Source organism: Solanum verrucosum, unplaced genomic scaffold, assembly GCF_900185275.1.
Source record: "Solanum verrucosum unplaced genomic scaffold, falcon-dt-bn FXZP01000306.1, whole genome shotgun sequence".
NCBI lineage: Eukaryota > Viridiplantae > Streptophyta > Magnoliopsida > Solanales > Solanaceae > Solanum > Solanum verrucosum.
Window position 1 is genome coordinate 2,446,423 of NW_026020398.1, and position 9,706 is coordinate 2,456,128.

The window sequence follows — 9,706 nt, forward strand, 5'->3', positions numbered from 1 at the left end:
CTTAGTCAATAGAGTATAATTGTTAAGTCAAAAGTATCAAGAAGTATGTCGAAATGGCAATCACATCTCAATATAACATCCTTACTTTAGCCCTTAAGTCAACTTTATTTAATAATACTAGTAAGTATGTCGACTCATCAACTGTTGAAACTGACAGGGCAACAAATTGAAAATAAGATAATGAGACTTTACTTTAAAATAACTTTTCTATCCTCTTGGAATATATACGTTTGATTCTCTTATGAGCATTTAATATTGCAATTCCATTATGTATGATTTCTTTTTCTTCCTTATCAATCCCCTATTCACTAGCTCAACCCCCATAAAAAGTTACTTATAAATATTTACCACATTTTGAAGAATGTACAACTCAAATCAAGAGAAAGACATACGTTTCAATAACTTAAAAACTTTTCAGATGGACCTCACTCACAAAAGATTGAAAACTTGAACAAAGAAAACCTATGTTGGGACAAAAGTGGTGCGATATATATGTACATGTGACTGTAAATTAAATCTCCCCTCTGTGTGTGTGCTTATGTAAAGGCCCTCATTTTCGTGGTGGCAAAGAATGTGGATGAGACTCCACTAGTATGGACCAAAGCACTTGAACATCTTCACAAGGGCAAGATTTAACATCCTCGTAGAGTATATATATCCCTCTTCCTGAAACATCAAGAATAAGTAAGTTTAGTACAAGCGAAAAAGTTACATTTTTGTAGATCAATAGATGAAGAATAAACAAATAGAAGTTTACATTTTCTTGAGCAAGACTAGAGTTTTGTAAAAGAAAACATATAGGGATGCAAAAGGATTCAACTAATCATTAATTCTCAACCGTAGGGTGAATGGAATACGGTACACAATTAGTTAGTAAAAGAATAGAAATGGCCGATTCCCCTAAGCAATTAAAGGGCTATGGCTAATTAAACTATTCCAATTCAAGAACAGTTGAATTTCAGCTATCAAAATAGGCTTGAGATTGATTCAAGAAGGAAATGTTGATTCTATAGATGTGAGCTTTTGACATTGAAGGAGCAGTGGCTGATCCAACAATGAGTTCCTAAAGTTGACATAATTTAATGTTTCTGAACCTTATATACATGCAAACACCAAGAATGGAGGTAACATATCCCAAAACTCACAACGTCTAGATTCTGGATCCGTCTGTGCTAATGAGAACTAGTTATCTTACTATACATACAAATTCTTTGACAAAAGAAAAATTACTACATAGAAGTGAAGACATTATAACTAGAAGTAATAGAAGACATACTCTTCTTCGGAGCAGAGTGAAGACGAAACCAAAGCTTCTTCAATGGAGAGAAGAGGGATTGAAGCCATCCCATGATGAAAAGAGGGAATAGGTGAAGTTCATGGTAGGTAAAAACGAATGGGGGGGTGAGAAATAAGAGACACACACTAAGAGAAAAGGGTTCTTAGTTTGCTTAGACAAAGGGTGAAGTTAGGGTCACTATCCTTGTAAACATTTGCTATATGCCTTGTAGACAAATCATGCATTCATTTCATTACATTTTATTACTTTCACAATTTTTTCACTTGGTGTTATGTCTCTATCATACCTCTCTCCTTGTAGAAGAAGTTGCCACTCTACCAATCACTTGTACTTTTTACACTTTCTATGACCCCTCTTCTTTATTATCTCATTTCTTTCCCTAAATTGATATCCCTTATTCTTCAAGTTACTTATTTGTTAGAAAATTGCAGAATTTGGGAAATAAAAAAAGACGGGCTTTGATAGAGTAATCTTTGTCCTTGGGGAATTTAAACTTTCACTGTGTTGTTGCATGGATTTTGTGACACAATTCATCCAAGATTTTACATTGCCAATTAAAATTCATAGGAGCCGCGGGCTTGTCTAGTGCGGGTTACTTCTCCTGTGTGGTTTGCGAGCTATTGCATAAGAGTGGAGGGTTTACCTTGTGTGCACCCTAAGAGTAGCGGCTACGGCCAATGAAAATTCAAATTTCAGAACATTGTTGTGATTTTTAGAGAGTAGTATGAGAGGAGATAAAATTCTGATTTGTTAGTATCAATGTTTTAAAAGGTAGGGGCATGTGAGGCATGGTGTTTTACTTAGCACAGGGAGTAAGCCTTACGAATTTTTAAAATTTAATCTATTATGTCGTAATATATAGTATAATAACACAAAAATTATAAAAAGACATTAATAGTTTAAAACAATTAAAAGGATCCATAGAAAATAAACTTCTATCATGATTTTTACAAGTATATAAATAATAGGGAAAAGGGTCTGAAAAATACTTCAACTTTGGTCGAAATTGCTGTTACGATACCAAACTTTGGAAATGACCTTTTACCCTCCTGTACTATTTAATAGTGTATTTTAAAGGTATATATGTGTCTACATGGACATCATAAATATTGCATCATTTTAAATAGTAATGTGTCCACGTGGGCATATATATACCTTTAAAATACACTATTAAATAGTGCAGGGGGTAAAAGGTCCTCCATAAATTTGGTATCGTAACAACAATTTCGGCCAAAGTTGGAGTATTTTTCAGACCCTTTTCCCTAAATAATACAATGATAAGTGAAGGTGTAAAATTTAGCAATGTAATTTATTTATTTTAAAAAGTTAAGTGATATTTACTCTTGTAGTATTCTCAAATAGTAAATATACAATACTATTACTTGTTATTTGAGTTACTCTGGAATAAAACTACATTTGGAGTATATGTCAATAGAAAAAAGAAGCAAATACTTGCAGGCACATCTTGAATTATTGATATTGGAATATAGTTTACCATAATTGTTACACTAGATGACTTGGTAGTAATGATGAAATAATAATTTTTAAGTTGAGAGACTTTATTCTAGAGGGGTCCCTTAATTACATTATAAGGAAATATAATTTTTCAAGAGTCTACTTCAAGTTTTGAGCTTCTATTGGTCCATTTGCTCCATTTAGAGTTAAGTCTTTGTCACAATAACAAGCTAAGTATTAGTTTTGATGACTCAAAAGTTTTGTTCATTAATTAAGACTTGTCAATGGCTTAATCAAAGAGTCATTAAAGGGAACATAAAAGAATTAATTAGTAAAATGTACTATTTTGTTGTTTATATTTTTAATGGCAAACTGGGATGGTGCGTGTATTTGACATAAGTAATTAATAATAAACAAACAAAAGTTTTAGGCTGTGTTTACAAATTAGAAGGAAATGAAATAAAGGAAAGATTGACGAAAAAAAGGCAAGTGAATTGAACCATTTTTTTTTAAATTTTGAAACCAAATACAGAGAAGAGAACAGTTTAGAGGAGTGAAAGAGTTAAGTTTTGGTGTCTAACATCTAAGACAAGACCTATGAATTTATAAATATTATATAACCATAGTTAAGTAATCCCTCCTTTCCATATTAGTTGATCGCTTTTCATTTAGTATGGTGCTTAAGAAATTATAAATAAGAAGAATAGTTTACTAATTCACCCCTTGTAAAATTTCCAAATTTTACAAAGAAATGTGAACACTTTCAAAAAGAATTTAATTGCAAGGGTAATATAGGAAAAATTTAATTAATACTTTCTTGATTTAGTAAGGTGATCAACTAATATGAGACAATTTTTTTAGTATACTGATCAACTAATGTGGGACAAAGGGAGTAACAGTTTACGGAGATCTCGAGATCTTCTATAACACATACGTTTCCGATCTTGCTTTTGTTTGACTGATATTTCGAGTTTGATGACATTAATAAATCGACTTTAAATATATAATTGGTGCTACATATATATTATTTTATTTTTTAAGTTTATGTTTAAAAAACGATTGATTGAAAAAAAAAAACTATTCTTAAAATCATTGATGACAATAAAGTTTTATGATTGCAGCATTAGATACATTTCTAAAAAAATTATAATAGTAATATGGATGAGAACTTTTTTGTGAATATATTTATTCAAAATATTTATTGATTTTTAAAAAGAGAAAAAAGTTGGTCAAGCTGGATAGCTTTTAGACTATGAGTATGTTTTTAATTATGTTACACTTATAACCTAATTTTTAATGGTATGTGTTTGCATCATGTCAAGCAAATGTTTGAATTTGTGTTATTTGTATAGTTAAAAAAATGTATAAGAAAATAACTTTTTTTTATAAAGAAATTCGCACCTCTAATAAAGATAATAAAATAATGTAATAAATAGGCAATGAAAATAAGAATGGTGAGGGTTTAAGGCTTTGTGGGAGAGAAGCAAATTGAAGAATATGTCGGTGTGAGGCAGATTCAAATAATACTTTTTAAACATAATGTGGGATGAACCAAATTGCAAATCTATTTTATGTGGGTTTAAATTAAAAAATAGTATTATAAAAAATTAAAAGAATTAATCAAGTGTATAATACAGAGAGTTATATGAATGTGATGCGATTAAAATATAACTAATAAATTTTAATTTAAAAACTGATTAAAGAAAGTATACACAGATTGTAAAAATATGAAAGATGCCCTATTAACTTTTATATTATTAATAACTTTGTACAAAGACTTTTAATATTTGCGAAACATCAACAACTCAATTTTTTCATCCTTCATTTCATTCTTGAATCTTGATTGATCTAAAACTGACCTCTTTCTTTCTCAATCTCAATTAATATATCCACACATGACACAACTAGTAATCGCTTGAAAAAATTACTTTAATTTGGAGTTTTTATTTTCATTTTATAAAAAATAGTAAATTATGTGAAGCGAATTTACGGGAGACGAATTAATGTGGAGCAAGAGTGGAACAAATTAAAAATAAGAAATCAATTTATGTGGAGCGGAATTGTAACGACATTATTCATTGTTATTCAAAAGGCATCTTATACAAAATTTCAAAAATTCTTGAAATACGTTGTGAATTTAAAAATTGGGTATACGATGAAAATTTATTAATTTGAGTTGAGCAGGGCTGACGTCAGACCCTAAGAACGTGAATTCTTTTATTCTCATTCCACTTTACATCGGTAAAATAGACGATAGTTACTCTAAAATAACATTTAAGCAACTCTAAGATGGGGAACCATGTAGGGGAGGGATTTTAGTGCAAGGAAAGTTAAAACTCATGAATTTTCGATCTACATCTGTCAAGAATTCACCTCTCAGAGCTGAAAATTCATAGTTAGAGTTCTTCAGCAATTGCTTGGCGCTCAGATGTGCTTGGCCTTTTATGGGTAGTTAGACATGTCTTTATTTACATATTATCTTGTAGGTATAGGAATTCGGGCACGAAGACTAGATGATTGAATTTGTGGTTAGTTGTAGTTTAGGCCGAGGATGGTTGTGGTTAGTTAATGTTGATATTAGGATGATTGTTGGTTATTAATCTGAGAAAAGTGATTGTGGGTAATCGGATTATGATCAAGAATCGTTTCGTAAAAAATCTTTTTGGGTAGTTGTTGGTTGTTTGATCCCTTATGTTATATTGTTATCAATTGCATGCAACAAATCTATTTATTTAGTGTACAAGTGTGATTTGTATTGATTATGATTGTGATTGTGATGTGTGATTGTTGGTTGGCTCATGGTACCACGCTTGGTACGTGATATCACACAGTTGTCTCAGGTACTACGCCTGGTACATACTAACGATTGACTCGGATACCACACCTGATACATGGATATTCATATGTGGTTGGTTTAGGTACCATACCGATAAATACTAACCATTGGCACGGATACCACATTTGTACACTAATTTACAGTTCGTGTGTAGGTTCTATGAGAGATCCAAATTTACTTCTTTGTTACGTGATTGTTACATGTTGGTCCTTGGGTGGATGAATTGGTGTATCTAAATGTTGGGGTGGTCCGTGTGGAGACCAAATTTGGGTGGTGGTTACGTTTTTGAACATGTCTTGGATGGTTGTTAATCAGGATATCGGCATGAGAACTTGAAGGTAAGTAGTAAACTGATTAACAGAGTCAGTAGCGATCCTGTATTCGAGAAATTTCTATGTGGTAAAAAGGTTAGGCTATGATCAGTTATGAGGGTGGAATGGAATGACCAAGATGATGGAGTTTGCAACATAATGAGGTGGAGTGACTTGAGATAGAGAATATGAGTTCAAACGTAATACTGCTTGTAGTAAGAATGGTGATTGAAGTGTCGTGGTCCTAGTTATATCTCTAATATCATGTTTTTAATAATATGCATGATATTATGTAGTGGATTCAGATCGATCGATGATTTCTTTCAGTAAGTGTTGTTTGTACTGATACTACTTTTGCTATGCCACTTGACATAGTCTGGTTAAAGGATCAATGACGTTTCATAAGTGAAGACGAGAATGATCTCCCACAGCTTCTACTCATTTTTTCTTATGGTGGAAGTTGTGTTATATTTCTTTCATAAATTGTACTCTTTACAAACTCTACTACTTGTTTAGACTAATTCCTTGGGGGAGGATTAAGTCTATATTCCTACAAAGGACTTTATTTTAAACTAATAAGTTACAAGTATTCTTATATTTAAACAATATTCTGCTATGTGTTAGAGAAGATGCCCTCACATGCCAGTGAGTTAGATCGTGATGCAGCACATTAAAGTTTTTGTGAATTTACCCACAACCACTCCGATCCGCTCCGTTTGTCATTTCTAAATAAAAAGTGTGTCAAAAAAATTAAATATAATAATTTGACTGATTGAAAAATCAATTCAACAATTCAACAAAATATTTTTTGGTAAATATATTTTTTCATATCTGATTCGAAGAATAAACAAGTATGAAAAATACCTTTTGTTAAAACAACACTATAGGTAATAAATTAATTAATTAATTAACCATTCACTACTACTATAAATACATTCCTAGTTGTACAACTTTGTCACACCACAACTTCATATCAATTTTTACATTCACTATGGACTCAAGCAATGTTTCCAGCACTACTACCCCCTCACCTTGACTCAACAGGTTATTATGTAAAATTCACCTTTATTTTTGTGATCATATTTAATTTATACACCTATTAATATTTTAAATTTTGTTGCAGTTGCAAAATGAGATCTACAATAAAAAAGTTAAGTAGTACTTCGATGCCCTTGAGAAGAAACATGTATGCGAGATGAATTTTCTCGTTGCTTTGCATTAGCAAGAAATTACTCACCAAGTTCTGTTTGTGAATGTCATAACAAATATAATGTCACGATCCAGATAATTGTGATTGACACCCACACTAACCTCTAGTGGGAGAACCATTTATACTAATTAGCTAACCAACTTAATCAAAATACTAAAGCATTTAAGTTACGGAAGCAAGTTAAATGCTAAGGAAAGAATTAGGGAGTTCCCATAAACTCCAAACAAAAGTCTAACAACTAAACCAAATGCGGAAATATGCCTAGAACCTGAAAGTCAATGTACCAAAACTCTAACAATGAACCAAAAGTCTAAAGGAAAATGGGTGCAACCAACTAAACATAAGAATATCTAATGAACTAGTCTAAGTCCGAATAAGATGGACTAAACAGAAAGTGAACTCATGAAAGCCTGGAAGAACTAGCTCACCCTTGAATTCGAACGATCACTGATCTTCTAAGCGAGGTCTGTCAATAGCCGCCTGAAGATACCCTGTACTCAACAAAGAAAGAGCAAGTGCAGTATCAGTACACAACTACAGTGTACTAGTAGGATTACGTGGCTATCCCACTAAGTGCAACATACATAAGTCAATACAACAATACAATAACATGCATACACCGAACATATACAATATCATCATAATTTACGAATAACGAACAATTTCACGATTCTCAAATACCACAGTTATATCAAGTCATTGGTCCTCTCATGGAACCCAAACCCAAACTGTTAGCATACCGGAACGTGATACCCAATCTAATGATTATGCCGGAACGTGGCAACCGATACAACATTCACATACATACATGTATTATAATGAAGCAACAACAAACATACATCATACAACATGAAATCACAACCATCACCTACCTCGAAACAAGCTTGAATCCTCTAAGAAACTTGATTCTTCCCTTTCCGAATTCGTTCCGCTTGTTCTTGGTCTACAAACGATCAATATAACACGGGAATCAATAAACAATAACTAATTACCCGAATTACTAACAATCTTATCAACCCTAGATCAAACCCATGATCCCAATATCCAAATTAAGGCTTTTTTCACCATAATTTCCAGATCAAAACTCTTCCCCATCGATAATTACCCATTAGGTTACGTTCTACAGATCGAAAAACGAATTCGGGGAGTGAAAATCTTACCTTTAGCCTCAAGAATGGTGGAAAATTGTCAAGAAAATCCCTGAGTTCGTTCCTGAGCTCTCAAGTTCGAAAATTGCAGAAAAAAATGATTTTGGGGTTTATTTCCGACTTTAAGTCGCGACTGTCCCGCCACAGCGATACCCACCCTGCTACAGTGGCCCCGCCCTGGCGGGAATAATCCTGCTTAAACGGCTTGCACGGGACCAGTGAGTCGATTTAAGAATTTCAAACTCCCATTTCACAACACACTTTCATCTCATGACACTCAAAAAATACCCGTTCACACTAAGATCAATTCCAAGAGTTCTACTCGCCCGAATTCAATTTCGTAAAGTCGTACGGGTTCCTTAATGTCTTAGTTATCCACTCATGTGATCAAATTAACAATTGGATTACCAATTGTTACCAGATTTCCCTAGACTTTAAAGACTCCGATTTCATCCAAATCTGGACTAGGTTGGGAAATCTCAAGATACTATGAAAAGTTTTTTGGCCCAAAATTTTTCCTCGTTGGCTTTTCTATAACGATGGGAACAAGTCGTTACATATGAAGTGATTTTGTTCGTCTGTGGTTTTTCTATCAATTGTCTGTTTTAATTTATAATTTGTTGTTGTCATTGTTTTTGATGTGGTTGGTGTTGTTGTTATTATCTATTGTTCTTATAAAGTTCTTTGTTCATACTTCGATTGCGTTTTGGATATATTTGGGTGAATTTAGTTAAAATTTATTTTTGAAGATGAAATAAGAAATGGACACACATCTTACTTTAAGAAAATCAAAATTTCTGAGTAAAAGATTAAAAACTTTAAAAACTAGTTTACCTCTTTTTAATCTTGAAAAATCATCTTCATAATTTCTAAACAATTAAGTACTTAATAGCATGACAAATTAACATTGTTTTCAAAATATATTCAATTAAGTGAACATGAGTTGGCTAAATGGGAGCTAATATTATCAGCAATATATTTATTTTAGGTAGATGTTTAATAATTTCAACTTTAAAATATATATGTGTTTATATTTAAGAAAACTTTTTTTTCATGAGGTTAATATTTCACATAGTTTTAAAGTAAAATGAGATATGCACCACCTATATTAATGTAAACGCATTCCTTGATATATTAGTAAATTTGACAAAGCTTCACATCATGTGAAAATAATGTAAGATTTACAAAATATGTTTTTTCATAAAATTGAAACAATAGATTTGTGTTTGACTTAGGTTCCTGAAATATTGATCTTATCCAAAGAGAAAAAATTAGCAATATTACATATACATATGATCATTTTGTTAAAAAAAATTGTCACATGTACAATTATGTACAAAGCCCTACTATTAACCCATGGATCTTGCATAAGACCAAAATTTTAGGCCCATTTCAAATTTGTTTGGTGTTTTGCTTTTCGTTTGAATGGTCCAAATCCATTTTCTTAAA

General features: G+C 32.0%; 1 long non-coding RNA gene across 1 annotated transcript; it reads right to left on the reverse strand.

Moving 5' to 3' along the window:
- Positions 1–330: 330 nt before the first annotated feature.
- LOC125839670 (uncharacterized) lies at positions 331–1,735 on the reverse strand. The gene is made up of 2 exons (XR_007443696.1): positions 1,277–1,735; positions 331–666 (listed from the first exon to the last, which is right to left on the reverse strand). It is a non-coding gene; the product is annotated as an uncharacterized LOC125839670 (long non-coding RNA).
- Between the last annotated feature and the right edge of the window lie 7,971 nt (positions 1,736–9,706).